The 26,899-nt window shown below is 42.7% G+C and overlaps 1 protein-coding gene and 1 long non-coding RNA gene across 2 annotated transcripts in view; one reads left to right on the top strand and one right to left on the bottom strand.

The window, feature by feature from the left end:
• Window positions 1–26,899, top strand: part of LOC135903084 (nephrin-like) — a 342,159-nt gene that overhangs the window by 177,030 nt on the left and 138,230 nt on the right. The window lies entirely within an intron of this gene.
• On the bottom strand, window positions 3,198–10,912 carry LOC135903083 (uncharacterized). The gene is made up of 3 exons (XR_010564710.2): window positions 10,652–10,912; window positions 9,012–9,148; window positions 3,198–3,912 (listed from the first exon to the last, which is right to left on the bottom strand). It is a non-coding gene; the product is annotated as an uncharacterized lncRNA (long non-coding RNA).

The following is a 26,899-nucleotide window of genomic DNA, read 5'->3' as shown; positions in this document are numbered from 1 at the left end:
GCAGGAAAGAAGCGCAGGAAGAACACTGCCAAGAACAATTAAGCGAGCGAAAGTGTAAAATAGAAATTTCTGGTTGCGTTCGTCTTAATTAGCTCTGAAAGAATTTTAGAGAAATATATATTTGCTGAGCAGTTACAGTCCTTTTGGATCCATCGTTTACTGCTCTACAAAGCTAAGTGCCAAAACCGACTTGTATTGTTATTTAGGAAATTGCGTAAAGATACGTGCCTGCCAGTCCCGTACAACCACGTAGAGCACAGGACGATGCGGTTCTAGTCGTACAGCACTCACTGCAGAAAGTTACAAAAACATCCACTTAAGCACAGCAGATATCTGTCTTTGTCAGGAGGCTCGACTGATAATTGTAGAAGCGTCATTCAAAACACACGGAATCATTCTCCACTTCTAGCGGCCTTTTTCCTTTTTAAATAAAAAGATGTTTATCCATAAAATCTTTCACAAACAACGGGTACATTTGTTAATGATTACTTTTACTTACTTTTTGGCTGTCTCCCCTTAGGAGATCACTTCTTGCGACTGTTGTTTCCAGTTGCCAACTTCGGTGGAAATATGCTGAAGTATTAGGGAGAAACCAGACGAGGTAACGGGTGCCATTAACATTTCTTGTGGGTGTAACTGTTTTTGCAGAGTTAGATGATGCACGCTGTTTCTCATGACTTTATTTTGCGCGTTATCTAACCGATACCAGGGGTGTACGGTTCCGAGGATCTGCCAGCGTTGCGGCGAGCCCCACCGGAGGAAATAATGAAGCAAAAGGAAAAGTTGAACGCAAGTGGCGTTTTCTCCGGCCGCAACCCGTTCCACGAGAGTACAGATAAGCTGACTACGAACCAAATCCTCTTCTTGGTCCCTGGATCACGCCAAGCAAAGAAGGTTGAACTAACGGAGCAACAGCGATGTGCGTGGCCGTTGAATACACAGTGAGAACTGAACGCAGCTCGACTTAATCGCGCTGGCACCAAATCGATGAGAAAACTGGCCTTAACACCCCAGGAGATGCCGATAACTACCGCCATCCAAAATGAGTGAAAAAGGTAGCAAAATGTTGACCGCCGAATAGTTGTGAAGTCTTCAGATTGATTTGGAGGTGCTTTAGAACTGTGTGTGAGGAGTGCTGGCATGGGCAGAGGGGGGGGGGGGGGGTGTATGTTCCTTAATTTCAGGGGGAGGGAGGAGGCGGGCCCCACCTCGGTAACGTGGCTGATTCCGATTCAACTAATAATCAAAAGGTGTTTCTAACCAGAGCATGCACGACTGTCGTATTGATTTTTCTTATGGATAAAAATGGCGCATCTTCATGACCCACACTCTAAAAATTTTAACACCCTTAAGGGTGTAAATGGCTTGTCCCATGGGTGACACCCTTTTTGGGTGTATTGCTACACCCCAAGCAAAGGGTGCACATTAACACCCCACAAAAGAAGGGGTGTTAATATGTCGTCACCTCACCTATGGGTGTAAAGCAAACACCCTTTCTATATGGGGTGTAACACAGACAACCACCCTTTCAATATGGGTGTAGCATGTGACAACATCCTTCCAAAAGGGTGTTATACCTGCAAGTATTTTAGCGTTCACTACAGCCATGTAGTTAATGGGCAGACTAGCTGTTGTGAATGCTGCCTAGCCTTAGCTATGATACTACCTTGTTCAGTACGAGCCAGAATCTGTGAGGCGTCGTCATATTGCGCTTCTGGTCCGTCATGTGGTAGCATAACGTGCGGCCCTTTCAGGCAAACAATTTAAGGTTTCGCCATTGCAGCAAGGCACACACGCCATGCTTTCGTAATCTTCCTCTGCAGTGATAGTACACTGCCGGCAGGATGCAGAGCGCAATAACAATGCGCGCTGCACTAAGGACACAGGATCTCCCGCACCTTGGTGCACAAGTAATTATAACTCCGTGGAAACAGCACACAGTCAAAAGCATAGTTACATGCATTTCAGAAATGATTAAAAACCTCCACTTTTCTTGGTCAAAAATTTTCGCAACACCAGCTCGACCAGGAGGGAAAGACACCGCAGCTCGCTGCTGTAGCTCATATTGAATGCAATAGACCGCAAGCAATGCATGTATTGGCGACGGTAACAAGTGCAGTACTACAGAAGCATACGTTTGCCTGTCAAGCAGTTTTTTGCTGTTTTAAGCACATATTTTATACCTCTATTCATCAAAGTTGTCATTTATCTCCACGGGATGCTTCTACTAGTACCTTCACATATATGACTTAAAGGTAGCACTCAAATCCCAAGAACAAAGTGCTTCCACGTCGAATAATCTTTCAGCATTTACGAACAAAACAGCATGTGTAGCTGTGCATGCTGTTCAATATGTAAGCATGCACTATTTTCTGAAATATACGTATGCTCCATTTACTGACAGTGACCTGCTTATACCCAATAACTTAGTGTATTTTTCACCATGTGCTTGCATTGAATATTCTACAGGCATTGTAAGTTAAGCTACCAGAATAACAATCAGCTAGTCTAAGGTTACCTAATTGAACAAAATCATTGTAAAATTTGTGACGAAATGTCAGAAGTATTTATTTCATTCAAGAGAAATGGTTACATAATAATGTTTGCACATTTTAAAAGTAAAAAGGAAGATGAGTAAAACCATACCAATACAAAGACATAAGCACCGAATAATGGCACAGGCTTGCTCAATTAAATTTTAAGCAGAACAGTTCTTTTAAATAACCTCACTACAAACTATCACATGTTTTCATTTGAAAAGCACTGCATCTTATTATAAAGCACAAAAATAACCGGTCACATAAGTAAGAACAAGTCTGAGTGTGTCTTTAACACAAGGATAAAAAGTTGCGCAAGTTGGTACAGTAACCTGATCTTGGATTGTAGCGCGAAGTGACACGGACACAGACTAGAAGCAGACAGGATGAGCGCTAACTCTCAACTAAATTTTTATTGAAACGAAGAATGTATATATATATATATATATATATATATATATATATATATATATATATATATATATATATATATGTATATATATATATATATATATATATATATGTATATATATATATATATATATATATATATATATATATATATATATACATAAACATATATATATATGTGTGTGTGACTGCAAAAAACCGCAGCACATGTAAATGATTATTGAATACATAGTAGTAACATGAAGACGACAAACAAACGCTATCAGCCATCAACTGCGTGGAAAATCTGAGTGCAAGCTATTCTCTTATCAAGTATACCTGTAGGCATTGCGACCAATGTGCTCCCAAGATGTATGAGGCATTAGCCATTGCAGAGTTGTAAGGACATGACAATCCTAGGATGATTATGTTCTTGAGGCTTTTTTCCCCACTTTCCATCTTTTGAAACATGTATATTTTAGTCTTGAAAACAAAAATGCTACAACTGGCGTGTGATAAATTTTGCATCTTATTTCCTAGCAGCTCACTGGAAAGAGCCACGATGACAAGTTTAAATGCTGTTACCTCATCAGACATTCAAATTTCTTAAACACAAACAAAACCAGATAGGCATTAGAGTGAGCATCACTTAAATACATTACACTGGTTTAAAGTTATTGCACCACTTTGGGCCAGGTAAAAACGTTAGAAACATCAAAAATGTTAAGATTCTACGGCTAACCATGAAAACTAAATAAAAAAATCATTGAGCTGTCTTAAACGGGTACAGGAGCTTTACAACTGGCCATCTTGGTGATGGACACGCAGATAGATGATCAGCCATTCCACTGAGACGAGAATGTTGAGGGCTTCGCATGGAAGTCTGTGAGACACTGCAAGTAGTTCTTGGTCCACATGAAGGAGGTTGCTTGCATACACGTCTGGGCCACCATACTGAATGCAGTGTTACCGGAACCTTTTCCCCCTGCATTGTGGTAAAAAAGCATGGTTAAGTTTATACGATATTTAATATGCAAAAAAAGAGGGGAGGCATGCAGACAGGACACGGACAGGAGTAGAGAAGTGAACACAAATGCGAAAAACATGAAAATTTTCATTAAATTGTTTTATTAGATAAAATTTTTATACTGTGTGTCATTCATTATGAGGGTTCATAACCGCAACACATTTATTATATAAGCAGGTAGAATTATCAGCTTGGTCAGTTTGTACAAGCTCGTTTGAGGCAAGAAATCGAGTTTCACAAACACAACCTCAACATTCTTGATTGAAAGAGGAACACCTTAGATGACATGCAGTCCTGTGAGTGGGAATTGCACAGTTAAAGAAAAACAAATTAGAACTCGCAGACCGATTCTGAAAAAGGAATAAGTACCTGCTACTGCAAAAAGCGAATTAATTGGTCGGTTTTAGTAGCACAAGGGCATCTTTGGCCAATGAGCGCCAAGTCTATATTGCAAAAGATAAAGTTAGTGCATCTTTACAAAGCAAATATATAAAGATGACTAATGCCTCTCTGCAGTAGTTGCTTTGCTCTAGCGTGAAGTCATTTTAATGCATGCACACGTACGTACACATGCTACACCCAAGTGTAACAGCTGCAGAATTAAAATTGGGCAGCAACAAAGTCGCAACCTTTAACCATTGATCACAAGCTGCACTAGTGACTGGAGGTAGTACCAATATCGCCAATGACTAGTTACACTCTTTCTGCCCGACGTTATGCTGCTCTTGTTGTCAAAGATGAGTTACAGTCGGCATTGAGGGAAAGCTGCCCAAGAGCAGCTCTTATTTTTGTGTTATTTCTAACCAGAGACCAATGAAGTAATATATTTTTAGAAAGAAAATGACACCGAAAATTGAGTACGTAAAACATTTGGTACATTTTCCGGAATTAACTTGGGGGTTAACAGCTAAAGCGGCAATCCAGACACTAGAATATGTTTTGACATGTTTGCTACCAGTGAATGCTGGAAAATATGTTGGCATTCAGTAGTTTTGTCCAACAATGCAAAAGGGATTCTTAATAACTGAGGAAATAAATGGAAAAGTATCATGAAGTATATTTCGTGAATGTAATGCAGAATCACTCAACTTCTGTTGCTATATAATCTCCACTTGATTAACCTGCACTTTCTGAACTAGTTCAGGAGGTACTGCATTTCACTACTCATTCCACCAGTTCAACGTGGTAGCAACTGCACGTTGTGATTTGTTTTACTTAGTGCAGGCTATGTACATGGCGAGTTCACAGCATTCCCTGCACTCGGCCGAAAGGTAGTGCATGTTTACGCAGCAGGTGTGGTGCCGCTTCTGCACGAGCGAGGCGCAGAAATCAGAGTTTCATACAATAATTACTAGAGGGAACTCTGACGTTAGTGTCCGCAGGAGATCAAACAAGAACGGCTGTACCAGCATGGAAATTGTGCGAAGTACATGGATTTGCCTAAACTTCGTCTGTTTGGCTTCAAACGGCTTTGTGACTTTGTATTCTAGTCATTTTCAACAATATACTGTGTAATAAATAAATAAACATTAACATCGTCCGACAACAGGATTCAAACACAGGAACTCTAGAACAGAAGTCTGATATTGAAACCATTAAGCAACGGAGGCATGTAACGACAAGCGAGTGCAACGCCCTGATGAATTTATTGCGGGCATACTAGTGCCTTGAGACGCTTGGTGCCCTTCGATTTGACTACCTGGACAAGCTCAATCGTTGCAATTAATAGCAATTGTGCGTGTTGGCGCCGTCTTCTGCACTTCGAAGAGTATAGACTGCGCTGAAATTTACAATAAGATTTATACAGCGTATAATATACGAAGCCACAAGAACGTCTGAATTCACAAGCACGAATATCAGATAAATCCATGTGCTTCCCATCATTCCCATGGTGGTACGACTGCAGCGCCAGAGTTCCTTCTAGTAATTACTGTAAGAAACTCTATGGCAGAAATAACCGAAGTGCCTCGCATTTTGTTCTGGAGTAATAAACTAAGTTTTGCTGGTCCCATAAATCTTACTGATCATTAATTCCAAGTTTTAGTGCAGTCACATGTCCAGTAGGCAATTGTTTGCATAAACATTGCAAAGCCAACTGTGATGAAAGTTCACTCTGGTAAATTGTTTATGATCGAGTAGCATAGACTACTGAAGCAATCTCTGGAAGGCAAGTGAAGTAATTTTCTTATTAGCAGCCTTTAAACAGCATTCGAGCATATGACACATGCACGTCAGATATGCAGATATTTCCTTGACTAAGCAAGAAGCGATGCTTCATGTTCCACGAGGCTACTTCTATCAAAGCAGTATTGGTGCTCTCTAAAAACAATGCCAATGCAGATGATCCAAATATTTTTCAGGGGCAACAGCTATGCCTGAAATCATGCTAGATTAGTTTTTTTAAACACATGCTCAGACCATGTTAGAAGTGCTTCTTAAAATCCTCCTATTTATTAGACTAGTCATATAACTGTACACAAAGGCTACTAATTAGGTCCCATGCTATATCATCTTAACAAAAACTTCACTTAGTAATACACATGCTGTGATAAGATTTGAGACCACATTGAGATGCTGAACAAGGTGAATTCATTATTTTTAAAATGAAGCTCCTGTTCTTCCAAACGAGAAGAACGGATACTGAGGGTCAAAATTTTTCTGAATCACAGCTGGAAGATGCCAGGGAAGGCATGTGGAAACTTATTTGTAATTTTCTATTTAAATGTAGAAATGATAAAAGGAAATGAAAATGGTAAAAAAAACAGGCATGGGGGGGAGAACGAACCTACAGCCTTTGCATTAGGCATGCGATGCACTAACCACTGTGCCACCGAGGCAGCATTCAACCGTCCACAATGGCCCCTCAGATTGTCGACGCTCGAACACGGCCGTAGTACCACAGTGGTTAGTATATCACATGCGTAATGTGAAGGTTATGGGTCCGTTCCCCACCAAGAGGTGGATATCTTTTAATCCACTTTCACTTACCTAGAATTCATCATTTCTATACTTCATATAAAAAACTTAAAACATGTTCCTCTATGCTTTCCTTGGCCTCATTATCTGCTGGCTTCTTCCAGTTCTGTTACTTCCAACACTTATACATATTCTAATCTGGTAAGTAAACAGTTCTGTATGATGCTGGAATGCAATATGAAACATTATTGCAGGGCCGTGTTATGTAGAATGCCTTACATTGCCCAGGCAAGGTGTATTTATGTCAATCTGAAAAAAAAAACAATTCCCACTCTAGGCAGAAATGCTGTGTACTGCTGTGTGCAACAGGGTTTAACGAAAACAACTTGTTCGGAAATAAAGCCACCAAACAAGGAAATATGTAAACTAGATGAAAATTCGTGCAGTTGCATGTTAAAAATTTAGCACAGCAACAGATGTATACATAATGAAGGAAGCGTGAGGATGGTTTATTTTGGACACACGGGGCAATATACTTGAAAGATGCATATGAGCTTACATGTGGAGAAATATTGTTTATGTAGCAGCTAAACTACGAACAGGCCTAGAACACACTGATGCAAGTTGTCGAGCATGTAAATCTTATCATGCCCTTAAGTGAAAGAAACATGGCTGTTTCTCATGATTTGCTACATATGGCTGGCTCACACAACTTAGCCACTTCTATATATGCCTTGTAATTACCAGGTGGTCTGTATGACATGTGCAAGCTTTAAATATGTACAAGTGCCACGTAGCTGGACAGCACCAAGGCAATGTCGTTTGCCATCGTTTTGAGGAAGTGAAACCAATTCTTACATTTCTTCTAATTAGTTAATTAGTTAGTAACGATTACTTAACTGCTCAAATATTATATTCAAAGCAAAAGTGTCAGTGCGAAAATTGTAGAGCATCCTGAAAAATTCCCAATCCAGCTTTCTACTGCTCAATAGGTGCAACAAATTTTTCTTTCAAGCTACAAAGAAGCCAGTGAACACATGCAAGAAGTGCAGTGCAACTAACTGCTCGTGCACCTGAACACCATTTGGCTCCTCCTTTCATGCTTGAAAAAAACTTTTTGAAAAGAATATCTTAGAAATTGATTAATTATTATTGACTATGTTTTAGGCAAAATGCATGAAATAGTGTGACTGCCACCGCCATTTTCGGCGACATGAATTGACTCCATTTTCATGTCCAAATCCAGCTATACATGGTGCGTGTTTTGAGCTGGTTCTGTAATTTAGGCTGGTTTTGACTAATTGAAGCTTCGCACTTTAATAATGGAGTCAGGTTAAAAAGAAATTGGTACATAAACGGCCACTGACAGTACTACATACTCCTTTAACTTAGTGCAAAGTGCTTGTGAGCCAAGAAGTTGGTAGTTCTAAGCAGTATTTCTCATTTTGACCTGGTGTAATAGCCCACTTACTATGATGCCATGCTACTCAGTCATGCTGGTCCCAGCTTCAATCTAGGCCATGGCAGCTGCCCTCCAATGAGGGTAAAATGCAATACCGCTTATGCACTTAGATTCAGGTGTACATTAAAGAAGCCAGGTTACCAAAACTTTAGGTTTTGGGATGTAAAAGCCCATAATTTAATTTTAAAATCTAAAAGTGCTTTATTAGGAGCAGGGGCATCATTTTGAGCTTTTACTGCACTGCCATGGCACCAAGAAGCTCCAAGTAAATAAAAACAATTTCTTAGACAATGTACATATCTTGCAAACATTTACAAACACTTCTCTGCATGCACCTCCGTTGCTGTTATATTTAGATCCGTATGCCAAGGCGGGCTATGATGTTAGAACATGTTTCAAATTTTTTTTACCGCTTTAATGTTGTTGGTTATTTTGCATCTCACTGTGTGTCGAACGCACATTTCAGTGCATCAATTTCTTCAGAAAGTGCACTCCTCTTTATTTATTTGTGCATGCAAAAAGGGGTTCCGAACTGCTTTCTGAAGGTCTGTATAACAAGCAAAAAACAATTCTATGTAGGCTGCACAAAGAGAAAGGATTGGTTTGTAAATATGTTATTTAGTTCTTAAAAAAAGAGGCAGCTGTCAGTATTCTGTTCCAAAGTAAAAATTGCCCCTACCTGGCTCTGCTTCATTTTCCAGTGTTGATGGTCCATTCGGGGGCACTCAACTGATAGGCTGCACTTTGGCGATGTCGGCTGTGCTGTCGCCAGGCCCAAGGTCGATCGACATCCTCACCAAAAGTAGAGTCCAAACGCTATAAAAGAAATATCTCATCATTTTGCTATCAGTTTTGTCATCTTGCGTGTTTCACACACGGCCGTCAGTGAAATATTTCGTCACTTGGATACTGAAAGAAATTCAAGCATTTTCTGGCAGCCAAGCTGATGATGATGATGTGTGGTGTTTTATGGCGCAAGGGCCAGGTTTGGCCAAAGAGCGCCATGACAAGTGGTAATGTTGACGATGTATTATGGAAGATGTGACTTGGCTGTAAACTGGCCTAAAAATTGTCGATATGAAGTGCGTAAAATCTACGTGCTATAACATTATGGCGATGACTAATGACAAATACTATTAACATTAAAATCCATCGTGGAAGAATGATGCAAAATAGAAAATATATAGAATGGTAAAATTACTTGGAGCACTGCTGCCTCGCGGGAGCCCTTGAAACACAAGGGCCTAGAGGCATGTGCTATACGAAAGAGCTATCACAGCGGCATCCTCTGAAGAGAAGGTGGCAGCCAAGCTGAATACACAGTAAATGGAGAACATTAAAGAGCTGATGCAGTTGTCACATTAGATTGATCAAGTACAGCAGAAATGGAAAATAAATCAGTGATACTGTGTCTGTTGGCTTTGAATGCAAGAAACGTAAAAACAGGGCCTTGCAGCCACGCCACTTTGAATTTCCCGCGTTTGCTACACCTCACAAGTTTGGCATCGTCCGGTACTCGGGGATAGTAACCGCTTAAAATCAAGATGAACGAGCGTCAGCATAAATGAACAGGATATTTAACCGGGCAATATAGGCGCATAAAACAACTCACGTAGCGAAGCTACTGTCAAATACCCGATGACGCATCTGGGGGCGGTGCAGTTTAGGCGAACAATTCAAAAAGGAATGCGAGTTTCACTTGTTTCACGCCTACTAAGCTAACACAGAATTTGAGTTTCTTACTAAGCTATACTGGATATTTACGCTCCGAATAAAACGCTGGAAATTTTGTTACCTCACATCGCATACGTATGAGTGAGGAAATTGCTTTTATTGTGTTCTACCCAGACGGCACGCAGCAGCTACCACTCTCATGCAACAAAAGCATGAAAGTGGTACTCGTGACACCGAAAACAAACATATACAGCGCCAACGTTACGCCCCTTAGAGTTGGAACTAAGCACGATAAAGCCAGTTAGTTTTCTAGCTTTCATAACGCCATAAACACGACCAAACATCGAGCGAAAAAACTCTGCTCTCGAAAATTATTACCGCTTCCATTTATACACCTATCGCTGCCACAAGCAAACGCCAATGGGCTAGCTATCCACAAGCCGCAGATTAGACTGACAGCAACATATTACGGTAACGTAAAACAATTTCCACGCTGACTTAGCAGCCGCGGTGTGCTCTAAGTGCCAAAGTTCTCGTTTGCCGCTCGAAATTCACACCATGATCACGGGCACTGCATCTTTCACATGAAATATTGCACGCTTTGCTCCGGAGCTCAATAGGAGGGCGAAACGCATTTGCACGTACCCGAAATCCGCATGCCGGAAACCCGTCGACGCTTCCGAGAACGGGGCGCACAGCCATACACCCGTACGGCGGCTTGACTTGGACGTGAGGCACTTCTATCAAACATTTCACATGCGACATGTTTCACACCGATTGCGCGAGCACCAGAAAATGACGCAGGCCGCATTGCGACGCCGAGCAGACGTGCAACCACCGATGAGCTGTGTGCGCGGATTGCAGAGAACAGAACCATACAAAACGTTAGGCGCGAGAAGATGGCGGCTCTCGTTGCGGAGACGACGAGGACGAAGCAATGACGCGCGAATGAATGTTGCCAACAGCTGGTTCCGCGTTATGCCGGCGGTGGTGGCTTTAGTGGCGTGTGTTGCGGCTGTCTAATTTTTTATTTCTTTTCCCCAAACAGTATAGCTAAGATCAGCTCTTTGTTTTAATTTTTAGTTGTGTCGTTTGGCATTATCTTTGTCTTTTTATGCTATTAAGCGGCCAATTATGGCCTCTCAGGTTCGCGCGCGCCAGCTTCGCGCGCAAATCTCAGAGGCCATAAGACAACTCGTTAGAAAATGCCGTTATTGTCGTTGTTAACGCTTCATCATCCTTTCTTCAACTGAGATAGAAAGGTAGTGTCCCTTTTCCTGGGGTTGGGAGGGGGCGATCAAGACGGCATCGCTCAGCGGGGGGTGGGGGAGTAGGTTGGTGTTGGTTCTTATCGCGAAATTCGCGAACCCTGCGATTTTTTTTTTATAACGTAAGCATTTCTATACTTCCCCAACAAGAAAAACCATCCGTCCGTGAGTCCGTACCGCACGATATCTTTCAATATAGAACCCGCAGCAGCGAGTGAATTCACCTTCGTGCTAGCTCTCGCTTCAAGGCTTCAACGCGACCGAAGCGGCGAGAACACTGCGCTCACGAAGCTTTCAGCTTGTGCCGCACTATGCGCTTTTCGCAGATCACTTTCAAGATAGGTGTGCGCGCGTCTGTTTTCAAAGCGAAGTAAACGGTGAGAACACAGCGCGTGAAGTTTTCAGCAGTGGGCACACTCTGTCCACAATGCAGTTCGCTTTCAAGATACGGTTCGCGCGGCCGTGCCACAAGCAGCCGCCGCCGGAGAACGGTTGATAATGGTTCGTCGCGGATGAGGAGGGCTAAAGAGCGATAACGGCTCAAAACGAACGGAACGTCACCAGCGCGTCTGGCCCCGCCACCTGCAGTACTTTGCTTGCGCTGCCGACCAGAGCAGCCCGTGTCGCGGCAGCGCTGGCGCTTATACTTGTCGGATCAAGTCTCATAACATTGACATGGACTGCGTGTAGATGAGGAAGAGTCACAATGCTTACGCACACTTAGACAAATCCGAGAGGAGTTCATGGGTGATTTTTTTTACCGGAAATGTACAGTCAGCGGTGGGACCCAGAGTTGACAATGCCTGTAAGAGGGGTGCCAAGCTTTTTTTCTTTTGTGAGAGTCTTGCCCAGCTCCCAAAGATCTGCTCAAGCTAAGACTTTCTGATGGCTGTATGTGTTTTTTTTTATTGTCGCATGCCCTCGAACCGCCACGAATCCTACAGTGTAATGGCATTAATGCAGTATTCACGTCCAAAGGGAAATGCAGCCGTTAATTGGGCTGCCTAAGGTTTGCGGCCCGGCGGCAGCTGCCCTCCCGTCCCCCATTTCCGTTGACAAGTTAGGGGGAGGGGTCTAGAGCAATCTTACACCCCCCTCCCCACAGTGGCGTAACCAGAAAATTTTTTCGTGTGAGGGGGGGGGGTCCCAATTGACCGTGGATGGGGAAGGAGCGGGGCCATTGCCATAGCAGCAAAAATTTTACTTTTAGTGAGCGTTACAAGTGCCCGGTGTGCCCCACTTGGCTACGCAGCTACTAGCGCCCCCCCCCCCCCCCCCGAAATCGGCGGAAATCGAGCTATCAGAACGTGCATGACACGCATGCATGACATAACATGAAATACATGCCGCGAAGCTAGCATGGATGTCGTCACATTATCATCATCATCAGCTTATTTTGACGTCCATCGCAGGACGAAAGCTTCTCCAGCGATCTCCAATACCCCTGTCTTGTGCTAACTGGTTCCACGTGTTTTCAAGTTTCCCCATTCCATCACGTCCACATTATTCTCTGCCGTCCTCGACTGTGCTTTCCTTCCCTTAGCACTCATTTTGCAACTCCAATAGACCAGCAGTTCTCTCCCTTACGCATTGCAATGTCTGCCCAGCACGACTTCTTCCTCATAATGTCAACCAGTATATCAGCTATTCCCGTTTGCTCTCTAATCCACATCGCTGTCTTCCAGTCTATTATCATCATGCCTAATAATTTTCATTCCATCGTTCGTTGCGCGGTCCTCAACGTCTTCCCAAGCTTCTTTGGTAACTTCCAAGTTTCGGCCCCATACGTTAGTAACGGTAGAAAGCAATGGTAAGCAGTAAGCTCCCTGGTCATGATTTAGTAATGCCTGCCGTAAGCTCTCCAGCTAATGTTTTATTTTTGTTAATTTCCTTGATCAGAGGCCCCTGCGAGTAATTAAGCTCAATAAACGTATTTCTGCGCAGGTTCTAGAGGCTGACTGCCGACCATGACATTCGTTCTCTCGCCACGCTGCGGAACATTACTTTTCTCTTCTGCATACTAACTCTCCGTCAGACTTACACTTTCTTCGACATGTTCCTCAAACGTTTGTTGCAAATAGTCTGCAGTGTTGCTGAGTATGCCAATGTCATCTACGAACCGTAAGTTGGTGAGCTATTTACCGTTAGCCCTCACTCCTAACCATTCCCAGTCTAACTGGTTGCACACCTTTAAGTATTCAGTGATAGCATTGTAAATATTTTGCTATTGATCATATGAAGCCTTTTGCATATATCTGGCTATGCAAAGTCTGCGCGTTAGTGTCATCCGTTCAATATCAACATTCGTGGGAAACTTCATTTTTGACCACTGTTCGGAGCCAGTGCGCTGCTGCCTAGGTGCCCCGATCTAATCATTCCAGCTACCTGATTCAAGCGCAGGTAGCGCGCGTTTCATGTACAGCCAATATCAACGCCTTAACTGGCAATGTTCATTCATCATATACTGTAAGCTTGTTCACTTACTCCCTTATAATTAGGGTGTAAATTAGAAAGACTGGGGTGTTCCAAGGGTGTTTTCTTGTTGAACATCCTTTTTCGTTAAAAAAGGGTGTTTCAAGGGTGTTTACAAGGGTGAAAAGATGAATACACCCACATTACACCCATAAGGGTGTGAAAATTTTTAGAGTGCATCAGAAACGCAATACAGGGACAGGCTATCGTCTGCTTGTTTATTCATACAGGAATGTTTCATATACATACACGGCGGAAAGTTAATAAACATCAGCAAAGTCACATATGCGTGTAAAAAAGTATCAGTACTGTGTGTTTTCGTATTTATTACTCAATTCTTGGTGTCAATATGAAACACACACGCACGCCTAGTAGTTTTCAGTCGAGAGGCAGCGCAATACGTGCTGAGCTCGTTTGTGTGCGTTTTCTTTCTGTCACACTGCGGTTAATAATGAATACAGCGATGCTCAATTTTGTTCTAACAGTATAAAAAGTATAGCCATTTTCCCTTCATAGTTACAGTGCAGCTTTTGCAGCAATATGGTGCTTTTATTTGTGTTTAAATTGCCAAATCAGATATTCGGCAACTTTCCTAGAGCAGCTTGCCAAAGAAGTTAGAGAAATCCTCGTTGTGCCTGAGCGTCACCATCGAAAAAGCGAGTTGCCTAGAGAGCTAGAGAGGTGAATAGTTGTTTTTATATTTGCGCGCAATTAAAATACAGAATAACCAGAACCCGTCTTCACAAAACGTGCTTACGCTTGAATTGTCCTCAGGAGGAAGATCCAACCAATGCTGATGCTCGGCACCTCACTAGTGAATGTCGCCAGCCAATGGCAAGGAGGCGTTTCAAAAGAAGTATTTTTCTTTCTAAATTCAGTCGCAGGATAACAGTGGCGCTAAATAGAAAACTGCGTAGTACGGACCAAAAATGCGATATTATTATTTGTTTCTAGGCGAACAATGGCGAAATGCAATCTTGTTTCAGAAAACGAGGGAAGAAATCATCCATAGCACTGTTAGAATAAAAATGCGCGTATCGGTATTCGCGCATAAGTCAACGACATGCACGAAAGTGTCGGCCGCTATGTAGTCGTATGGCGATGGTCGAGCAACCATTGCGTAGGCACGATATATTGCTATAGATCGCTCCTGAGGCTAAAGTAATTGGCGACACGAGACTCAAAGCAGTAAAACAAGTTTGCAAAGGTAATGGCTTACATACGTGCTTTCATTGACCTATCTATAGCTTTTTGTTGTAGCTTTCCGCGCCCTTGGTGCGTACATTTAAAGTGCACATGTCTGGGCACGTGCCGCTCCTTTGGAGCCAATAATTTAAGAAACGTCCGTGCGCCACACATTCATTCTCGGAGTCCGAGAATAAGAAATAAAAGCAGCCTATAGAAGTTTGCGAAAGCAGGTCCTAAAAGGGTACAAGGCCGAAACATCCGAACGGGACAACAAGCGAAAGAGAAAAGATGAGTGCGAGCGCGAAGCAAAATTTCTAGGGAAGAAGAGGAGTTGCGAAAGCAAAACACGAACAGGTTGGCGGTAGAACAACGAACAAGGGCGCCCTCGCAGGCCAGTTCGTGGAAGGGTTCACCCACTGTGACAACCACCGCCGCCACGCCGGCGCATGTTGTCGTCATGGTGGCGCCGCATGGCCTGCGATGCGTGTCACCTTCGAAACCCGGCTTTCAAAGCCGTGCCTTGTGCAGCCAAAGCGGGGAGATCAATGAGGCGACCGTGCCCTGCCCCCCCACCCCCTCTCGCACCACCCGCCCTCACCAGCAGGCCTCCGTACGTGCTGCCGTATACCACTGGGAATCTTCACGGCTATAGTGCGGTCGTTGCCGCCCGCTCACCTCACCTAATCTTTAGTCGGAATGGGCTTGTGGTTTTTAAGCTGTTCCAAAACGTGTACTTCCCCAATGTTCCAGCACGTTGCAATATGATAGCTATCCAGGCACATATATGTCGCCGGCCTTGAACACGTCAATGAGCGACAACGCAAGTCGTCATAAATGTCACCCAGGGTCGATCGTCAGCACAAGGTTCAAGCATGTTAGATCGTATAGAGACTGCGCAACGTATATTTTCGATCGCGATGCTGTACATTGACTTTTGTGTCTAAGCAGTTTGATGAGGCGCGTTTCAGACTAGCTTCCTTATGGTTTGGACAAATCTGTATTCGATGAAGCATGTATTAAAAGCACAGATGTTGAGGAATCATGCGAAATGCATTCAAAATATCATGTGTAGCTTGTAATACTGCGCTCTAGCGCAGGAAAAGATAAAGAGGTCAAAATTTTATGCTATGCTTTTTGTGCACCAGCAGCATAGCCATTAAAAAAACACAGGCGAATACAACAAATACCTGCGCCGGGTTTCTCAAAGTGATTCATTTTCGAGGACACAGCAGGGTCGTCACCAAATTTAAGTATTGCCGAATACTAGCAAATGCGACTCATTGCATTGTAGCCGGGCAAATTTAGAACTTATATTCCTCAGCAAAACGGAGGACTAGAATTGATTGAAGGTAACGTGTTTTTGGTGGACGCACGCACTCGATGGAAGTATGGTGTATGAATAATACTGTTTTATTGTAGTAAACAAGCAGTCACTTCTGATGGCAAGGTTTCTTTGTATTTATTCTCGTTTTTTCGCCATTCGCATTAATAATTTCAGCGTTAGTTAAAATGGTACAGTTGTCGCATGCGCTTCCTTATAAGCTATTTAGTGGTATAAATGGGTAGGACCAACGCCTTGTGCGATAGGCGTAATAGCAACATCATTGCGATGATCAGTGCTTAAAGAAATATAAGTAGGAGTGAACACTAAATCTTGTTTCACCTGTGGGATATGGTAATAGATTACCTGAGGCGAAGAAAGTATTAGAGATGTTGCGGCAAGATGCAAGTGAAGCCAACTCGAGAGCACAATTGTTGACTTTGACTCTATCTGTGCGGAACTAATTGTTAGTGAGAAATCTTGCACCGTTATTCTGATCAAGTTTAAGTACAGTCGCAAGTTGATTAGAAAATGAAAACGATACAATGGTCGCTCCATTCAAGTTTGCTTCTGACAAGAATTTTGTAGAGTAATATTGCATCAGAAGGAGATGAAAAGAAACTACGACAAAGGTAGCCTAGCATTTGGTTAGCATTGTTAAATATACTGGTAATGTGTAATTTCCAGTTAAGATCTGAAGTGTTGTGAAAGCCGAGATAGGGGTAAGAAGAAATAGATTGCCTAACCATAGTACTCAGAAGAGCGGTAGGTCGTGGCAGATCGTGTTAAGCTCAGAGTGTTAGACTTACGAGGATTAAGAACTGTGAGAATTAGGGGTTAAAAGCAAAGAAAGTTATTTCTCTATACTCACCGCTAGCTTACCCTCATAGCTGTAACGCAAGTAGCGTCCATAACACCCATTCAGCCCTCGCTAATTTGCAATCCGTTCTTCACGCCCCAAAAGGCATTTTGTCGTCACCCCCTGGATATCATACTTGAAGCATACTATGTTCTAATGGAATAACTGCTGCTATTTTCTAAAGCAATTGCACATGGCTGGAGGAGATCGCAACACCCGTCAGCAATGAGCAGATGCTCGCTTTTAAGAAAGTGCTGCTCAGTCTTTCAACGCGAAACATTCTTAGCGTCTTCAGAGCAGTTTTCTGTCACAATTACATAGCCGTCTTCATGGGCCGATTTCGAACATAGTGCAGTCTGTAAATGTATACCACTCGTGAATGCATTGTAGTCTGAAAACGTCGGCGTTTCCCATAGGTATGCGCTTTTAGTGGACCTCTTTGAACCCAAGTTGGGCGCACACCTTAGTGTCACTGGTTGGCGTTCACTATAAAGCAATGTAGAGCGAGGTGAGATATGATTGATTGAATGGCAATCCTTGCTGCTTGAAGTCCGAAACTCACGCAGGGGCTTTAAGAGTCTCAATATGAAGGGCTAGGTCTCAATTTCGACCATCTCGGTTTCTTTAACGTGCACTCGAGCAATTGCCTGCTAGCACTTCTTCATTCCAGCTTGGTGAGTTCTCATAAAAGTCACAAAGAATAAATGCATCACCGCTAATAGGAAAAGAAATGAAAAAAAAAACTCTATAAAGAGGTTCGGTAAACAACCGATTTAATCACAAAGACCCGCGAACGCGACGAAAACAGAGTGAAACGCGAACGCTCTGTGGACTCCATTGTCCTCGGCAGTGTGCGCCCTGAGGGAGCACTTGTTTTTCGCCGCGCCCACGGGTCGACACGTGTAAGGAGCGCGTAGCCGAGCCAACGGAAGACAGGGATTGAAGCCAGTGGCTTGTTCCGGGAAGCTCGTTCTATAACACGAGACAATGACGCGAAAGAAAAAAAAGTGGGCAAGATAAGCGGAGAAGCGTGAAGGACAAAAAGGCCCCGAGGGACGAGGTATCCTTTTTATCCGGCGTAGCTCCTCTTTCGTCACATGAAACGCCACGCAACTGCTCGGCGGCAAACGAAAGGGTAGTGGCAAACAAAGGAAAGCGTGTTCACACGTGTCTCGTAAAAGAAATAGAGCGTGAAATAAAATAGAAACGTTTCGACTCGTGGCAATGGGGACGATGTTCGAGCGATGGGGATACACAATGGCGAGCGTGTTAAAGCTTACCCAGATACCACGCCTCGCAGTGCGCTCTAAATGTATCACGCTTTAGCAATTGCAGGCTCACTATATTTTGCGTGCATATTTTCCGAAAAACTAGCGTAGGTGCTTTTATAGGTACTCGTTTGGTATTTAATCGTCAACGCTTTCCTCGTGTAACTTAATTTGCGATCTGTAACCTAGGCCTGCAACGCATTCTACCACTTTCATCAGTGAACTTTCATTTATCTCGTTACATTGGGAAGTTTCCCTTGTGTGACAGGAAATGGGCAGAACACGCCACATACATGTGACTCGCAGGTCAAAATTTCGTATTCTTCTGACTAGGTCGCAATATGTACATATCTCTTCCCTCAATTTATTTTTTTTTTAGTCTGCTAGCTTTCCTTCACGCATTGCTTGTCATTTACCTCTTTAGCTGCGGAATACAACATGCAGGCGAATATCCGCCACCTAAGTGTTCTGCCTTTGAATAAAGTGGTTTCTGAATCTCTCAGATTTTAGGGTGCAGTATTAATTATGTGTAATCAACATATTCTCAAAATTATATTTTTGTGTTTTTCGACAAACGTTATAGTTTATGAATTCTAGCCAGCGACCTTGCAAGACAAATCCACTTACTATGACTTCTAAGGGCCCCACGGGTTTCGGCATATGTGCCGTCAAACTTGAGCGAAAGATGCAGTATTGATCCACTTTTTTTAACAAGCTGCCGTTTTATGCATTGAAGCACAAAAGTAACTTGAACGCCAATGTATTCCGTCGCACACTTTGGCAATGAACGTCTCGAAACGGGTACGTGTTGTCCTGAAAGTTCGTTCGAAGTGAATACCCCTTTGGAACTCACCGGCCACAACTCGTAAATTGTGATATGTGCCGACAATAAAGGGCTTAAAAACGTCAAATAATATATGTTTTTTTAAGTAGTCAAATGCGCGCTTCGAATTCTCGTGTAACTAATGTCTGCCTATTCGATTCATACAGCTCAAACGCATGTCGACCACACTTCATCTTTAAAAAGTATCTATGATCTTAAAAAGAAAACGTCTGGTATATTCAAGCTCTATTTCACTAGACGCTTCTTTCTATTCGCGAGAAATGCGCACATTGCGTACATGTGTAGGCCATGAATACATTTCATTCCAAAATTTATTGCTATACGCTTCTATTCCTTGCTTGATGCAGCCGTTATTGTGGCAGAAAGTCTGCGGAATGACATCAATTGCGAATTGAGAAGCACTTCAGAATTCGGTAGCCCTTTCTAAAAACAGACAGGAAAAATATTTCTGCTTGAGAGCATATGGTGGAAGATTTTTTTTCAACTAAATCGCATAGCAATGAAAGACATTTTCCCGTAAACTATCTTGGTGAACAGATAATATTTTGCCCTACTCCATGGACAACAAATATATTGTCAAAATAAAGAATGTAGCCCTGGCCGCAGAACAGGCTCTTTTTTTTTGTAAGAAGATATATTGATAATCACGCTACGTTGTTACCTTCAAAGCTGTCTACGCTCCGACCTTAGAGGCGGAGAGACTGAATGCAAGAGTCGGCAATGAAAAAGGGAACAGCCACAAAACAGCGAAGTTTTCGTTGTTGAAGGCGAGAGACCGACTTATAACCTCATCAGTTGGTGGTGGCAAAAAATAAATAAATGAATCAGAAGGTTGCTATCCTTTCTGCCTGTTTGGGACCAAAGTCAGAATGAGGGTCACGCCTGAACACACCAGAACAAGAATTCGGAGCTGCACACGAATAAAATTCCGAAGAAAGCAAAATAAAGTCAGACAAAGTTGAACGAATACAATGACACCCGCGCGCCATTTCAACCCGCTGCTTGCCATTGGTTTTATCGAGCACGTCTGCCACTTGCCTTTCAGCGACTGTTTCCTTTTTGCGAGAACACGGTTACCGCGGAAACGGCGGAATTTATAGGTTTGGTTTCCGGCACGTTTCCCTAATACAATTTTGTTTGCCTAGTTGAGTTTCATTTTCTATGATTTTTTAGGTCTTACGGTTCTTTAGGTTGGAACTGAAAATACATTTTTATTTTTATTTTACCAACTTTTCCCTTCGCTTTCCGTTCCTCTCGCGCTCACTCCGATAGAACGCTCTGCTGACTGCACAATGGTTGGTCTGTATGTGACTCACCTCAATGCCGAGAACGCCGCATCCGCTGCTCTTCTGGTCCGGCACACCGAGCAGGTCCCCTCAGAAAGGCGCAAACGGAAGCATCTGCAAGCTGTATGCGCTTGTGGCGGGGCAAACTGAACGTCTTCCCACGAAGCAGCCAGTCACGCGGGAAGAAAGCATGGCTGGGGTGTTTTTCTGCAGGCCATTTGTACTAAAATATCGATCTGTGAATGTTGTGATAGCCTGATGCAATGAACTGAGTTTTAACGAGCAACTCAGTGTGATTGCAGAGACGGAGTAATATAAATATAAGGATTACACATAGTCGTCATTTTGGGAATGATGGGTTGGTGCGTTTTACTCATTTTATCTTCTTTTTTTCGAAGAAGTCTCTAGGACATTGCCAATACGAGCGAAATAAATATGGAATTAAAACGCCACCATAAGCTTTACGTTAAAGGCGCCCCTAATAGACGCGTCTGTCTGTACGCAAATGCTTCGTGTCTTTCTTGAAGTAGATGTAATAGACGCTCCGGGAATGTGCCAAAATATATCTGGCATGAATTAACGCTGCATAAATAATAATGAAATATTATTGCGGAATCACAGCAGCAGGTGCAATAGAGGGAACATTAACGCATGCCGGTAGGAAAATTTGGTACAGTGTTCGAATAATTAAAAAATAATCGTTTCTTTCAACAACAATTAAGCGTCAGCGAAGGTTTGCATCAGCTTGCTTTACAGTGTCATCCGTTATTCCAAATTTATTAAATCTGTAGCACTTGCGTTCCCTGTTCTTCCTGCAACCAAATGGAACTCTACAACGCTTCCTGCCATTTTGAATAACATCGCGCGTAACGAAATTATTGCACGTTACCATATATTATACGCATCGCTCTAATCACACTAATATCCTTTGGTAGATTTGTGAAAGGTTTATTAATCCAAGAGATATTTAACAAATCCAACAGTACGCCTCATCTAATGCAGGCTCTCAGGTCCGAAAACGTTCTGCTCTGTGAGTTCAAGGGTGATGTTCCGCAAGCTTATTAGACGCAAACTTCAGCTTTCCCATCTTAATTTTTCACTTGCATTTCTTTCACCAGCCTTAAACAACTCTCTGCTAGTTTGTCGAGCGGGCTTTCCAGTGCTCCTACGCCAATGCTCGCTTGTTGGTTGCGTCTTCACGGCAACATTGCCTTTTTAACCCAGCGCTGCTCTTTGTCGAAGTTTTGTGCCAATCAATTGTTTCTTTCAGCATTTCCATATATTTGAATCAGTAATGAGTACTTCAACATATGAAAAGAGTGAGCTGCTAATTTGAACAACCATGTTCTTTTTTACATATAGTGCGCACCAAATAGTTTTTATTGGGTGATTTTTATGTGTAGTCCTATTTTCGTTTTAATTTTGCCTTGTATTTTATCCACCTTCGTTAATTCTCCTTACCACTTATCACAGCGCAGGGTAGAAAGCCGGTTTTACAGTGGCTGACCGTGCTATATTTTCTTCTCTTTTTCCATTTCCTCGGTTATATTTAACAGGGGACCACACTAGAGGCCGAAGACATGCACATGGTCGTTTATGCGTTCACGTGGGGTGTTTGGGCTTACGAGTTCCCAAATAATGATTGAAGCCGAATAGGTTACAGTACCTGTGGTTTTATTTAGTTTGTGAATCACACTGCCCTTTTGTACATAACTGATTCTGCGATTGCTCTTAGAGCCACCCGCTCGGCATTTCAAGCGGTACAGTGAAAGGACAAGTGACATTTTGATCCACGTCGTGGAAACCATACGTGCAATGTTGTGTTAGGATAAACGCAGTGATAAATGTACGTTCTTGGTCGGTCGCTTTTTTTTTTGGCTTGTAACTCCTTGCTGAAATTGTTTTGAAACACAATAAGCAGAGGAGACCAGAAGCTTGCTTCATCGTAAGGCATACTTACTCATTTTATAGAAGATGTGAAAAAAAAACAGCCCTTGAGAAACTGCTTACTGCCCCTTTCTAAACACAACCTGAAAGTATTTCTTTTTTCAGGCTATTTCTCTAGTTGTGCATGGTTCCAATTTTGTTTCTCAAAACGTAGATTACTTTACTTATTCGCCCTTCAAATTCGCAAGAAGCCTTATTGCTTAAGGGGGACAATGATACCGTTCATTGAGCTACAAATGAAAGTTGAATGCAGAGGAAACACACCGAAACGATGTCAAATCGATCTACTGCCAAATAGCAGTCTATGCAGCAAAAAGGCCATAGATTTGTGTCAAGTGGCATTCCGTCATTTCACAATAAAGTGCGGTCGGTGAGCTGATACAAAGACATCTACTCAGCACACGAGGCGCTGACGTCCAAATATTTTAGTTTACTTATATGCTCAATATAACCCAAGATGCTCTTTTTTCACAATTGCGGATAACTCCCGGCTCAGATTTCTCTGCGGTAAACAAACCCAAATCCAAGTTTGCGTTTGCGGGCCGGATGTAAAAAAAAAAAAAAACACAGGGGTTTCAGCACACCAAATCCAGTACAGCGCATAACTGACACTATGGACAAATTTTTAGCAGACGATATAACGCCACTCTTCCTGTCGCGTCTGCGCCTGAGCATATTTATTTACGTACATACTCACCGCATAGCCCGGCAAGGTGCTTTCGTGCTTAATATTTTGTCGGTGAGTGCACCTTCGGAGGATCCTGCCTAAGTTACCAAATGTCGCGAACTTCTTCATAGCCGACGTAATCATGGCCAGTGGCGGCATCGCAAACTATATACTAAGACAAGCTATACTAGAAACGTGCTCACGCAGGAACTCTCATAGCAGACGTCATGCCACCGGCGTAGTCGCGCGGTACCTTGGAAGTGTGCCAATTAGATAAGTGAATTCGTCACATATTGATTCCCACAGGCGAAAGAGGTGGCTCGCATTTGGTTTTAAACATGCTTTTCTTACACGTCCTCTCAGCTTAGACTCATTTTGATATACCTGGCGCTCCGTTCGAAGCACATGAAGGTGCAGTTTTGAATGCAAAAATTTTCGGCTTCGTTTTGCTTTCACTATTTAGCTCACTTCAAAAAGGAAAGACTTCTGAAGTTGTTAAATATTTGCTTTACTGCACATATTTCAATAAATTAATTGTAGCCGTTGAGATAACCCAGCATATGCACTTGGACCTAATTCTTAGCATGGAAGTGGTTGGGAGATATGCGTTGTCCAACTTGTGATAAAAATGCCGCATATTTTTTTTAACATAACGCTGTTTTATGCATTGAGCCATAGAGACAATCGTAACGGTAATGTTTTTCGTTGTGCACGTTGGGAATGAATATATCCCAATTGGTATCATCCTGAGAATATATTTGCTCCAAGTAAATACGTTTTCTTAAGTGACCTCTACAACTTCTTATTTACGACGCATATCTGTAAATACCTACTTAAACGGAATTATTGTAATTTTCTAAATATACGACTATGAATTTCAATTTCTCGTGTAAGGACTGTCCACCGTTTGGAATTATCGAGCCTAAGGACATTGGGTTGTGCTATTGTAGCAAGCGATAACTAAAAAAAAAAGAAATGTATACTCTAAACACCAACAGCAAGCCTTACACCGGTAGCAGGCACAAACCTAAAACACACGAATGTACTAAGAAAAAAATCGAAAACAAAGCTAATATGTATACCAAGAAGCACGTAAGTTGAAAAGGTTTTATCAGCACACAATCAAGTATGGCCACTGCTATTCTACTGTCCTAGCAAACGAAATTGTTTTCTTAACAAGTTTAGCAACGGTGCAATTACAAAGTCATTCCCCGTCGAAACGCAATCAGAGTTTGCGTAGTGGCCATTTAAGTGCCCATCGAGGCTACCCGGAACGTTAGTGTCATGCTCTCTTGACCATTAAGTGGGTCGCGAAATCTGTGGTATCACCTGATTTATTAGGTTTTCCTCAAGGATATGCTGTCTTCATGGCGCATACATCAAACGTGATTAGACGGATAGCGAGTCTTTTGGGGGGATTACTTTATGGCAAACTGCATTTCTAGACGTTCAATGTTTATAACTCTGTTTACATATCAGAGGTTATGCCTGTCTCCAGTTTCATTCTTCGTTTTAATTTTGAGCTCTAAAATACAGTACAATCTCAGTAAATGAAAGCCTTTTAAATGGAATTGCGACTTAAGCAGAACACCAGTAGTCTGTTGGGTTGGCTGTTTATTAGGAGAATGGGAAAAAAAGTACGTAACGGAAGACCACATTTCTTTAACAACTTGGGGTAATGGGACTAAAATTATTTACCCAGGATGAAATTAAGCAACCAGTCTCAACGGCATCGCATTAAGCATAGCTGTCCGTACCTTTCCTGATTTTGAATGTTTTCCGGTCAGTTCTCTACGTTTTCACAAGACGGGTTTTGTTGATGCTGCGGGTGGCCGTGGTTACTTTGACTCTACCGGGATAGAGGCTGGTGTACTTTCTTTGTATTGGAAATATTTAACTCTCAGTTACCTCACATTGGAGACAAATGTCAGTTATTGATGACTTCGAGATCAGTTGCTTTTTGAACACGGCTATATATGTAATAAAATTATTATAAATATATAGTAAAACGGCTATATATCAGCTAATATTTTTCTTCTTGTAGTTACGTGTTATACTGCTCGCTCAAGTCGGCAGCTTTTGAAGAACTTTTTAAGAACAAGCTTGGTAATCAGATATTATAAACCTATTACCTAATGTTGGCAATAAAGTATCGGCCAGTTGCAAAGGAGCATCTTTGGTAACTTTCAGCTAAATCTCTCAGTAAATGGAACTGCCGATAGACGGATCTTACTCACCAGTGGTGATGTTTTGATTAAGGAGGGTCAATTGTACCAGAAGTTTCAGTGTGCTGAAAAGTTGCGATTATTTGTGCTTTGGAATGGACAAGAACTCGTGTAGATTTACACTTAGTTAGTGTAAAACCCGGGAAGGGCAAGCGTGGTACGCGTTTTAAATTTGGGACGAGGAACAAGACTGTAAGGCAAGAAAACGCCTTTCTTTAATCCCGTTCACTTTCCATGGAAAGGGAATTTTTAGCTATTTAAACAACTTGCGCTTTTGTCGCACCCATGCGGTATAGCGCTACTTCTATTAGAGCTCATACATTTATTACGCATCACTATTTGAGAAGTAATCAAGCCGCTAGGGCTGCATCATACAAAACAGCATAATAGCGGTTGATAAGGCGACACATTAAAGTTCAACACATTGTAGATCGTGCCGACACTTCACCGCATGCTTACGTCAGTGTTAGCTGCCATCAATCATAGCACGGTGAGGTTCTTTTTAAACTTAAAATTGAAAGCCTATCTGCAGTATCTTGTTATTCGTTCTGCACTGATAAAATACGTTAGCAAAAACTCGCAGTTTCGCAAGAAAGGCAGAACGTACATTGCGATAGCAAATTAGTAGGCAGCTGTACGAAGTGGGGAGAGTAGCTTTAACGACCGTATAAATTTTAAAAAAAATATGAGCTTTGTAACTAAATTTTATTTGTTCATGCTGCAGCACATGCTGCGCTGCAGTATGCAAAAATAGATAGTAAGTAACTAAACAAATATTGTGTCCGGGCGCAAAGGCAACCATGAACACATCGCACTCGATGACCCAGGGCACTCGCCGTCAAAACGCTAGCGTGAGGAAGCGTGGCAGCAGCAGCGAGCGAAGTGACCTTCATGCTTTCTGTCGTGTCAACGCAAACTGATCGGCGATAACGTAGCACGTGCAAAAGTATGAGCCGCCTGCAGATCGCTTTCAAGATAGAGCGCGCGCGGCCGCTCAAAGTACGCAGTTGCTACCGGAGCAGAAGGCGCCCCCCCTCTCTCTCCTCTCTCTCCTGCGCTGCGTACCCACTTCCCTCCCTTGGGCGCGCGAGATTGAGCCGCGATCGTCGGTTCCTCTTGCAGGCGGTGGCGAAATACGCAGCCCTGCTGCCGGAGAACAACACCGCCACCCTCGCACCCTCCCGTACTCATACGGTCTTTCGCGCGATGGAAGACGGTGCGTTACCTATCACCTTTCCTCCCGGATTGCGCCGCGATCCTCGGGTGTACCCTCGCGTGATTTTACTCGCACATACAGCGCAGGGCGACAGTGTTATCGTCCTTCCACTTTCCACGGAACCTCACGGCGACGACAAAAACAGGCCTGGAGTGTGCATATGTGCTTAGCTTTCCATGTGTTATAATAGGGTTGGTACTTGGAAAGCAGTTTATCGTTATAATTGCAGCGTGTGTCTCCAAGGTGGCCAAATCGCTACGAGGATGTTTTTGCAGGCAGATGTAACTTAGTCGGCCGATTACGACAGCTTGTAGACAGCTCACATTCCAGGA

Source organism: Dermacentor albipictus, chromosome 1 (assembly GCF_038994185.2).
Source record: "Dermacentor albipictus isolate Rhodes 1998 colony chromosome 1, USDA_Dalb.pri_finalv2, whole genome shotgun sequence".
In the NCBI taxonomy this organism is placed as follows: Eukaryota; Metazoa; Arthropoda; class Arachnida; order Ixodida; family Ixodidae; genus Dermacentor; species Dermacentor albipictus.
The sequence above is the reverse complement of the archived record's forward strand: the minus strand, read 5'-3'. Positions and strand labels throughout refer to the sequence as shown.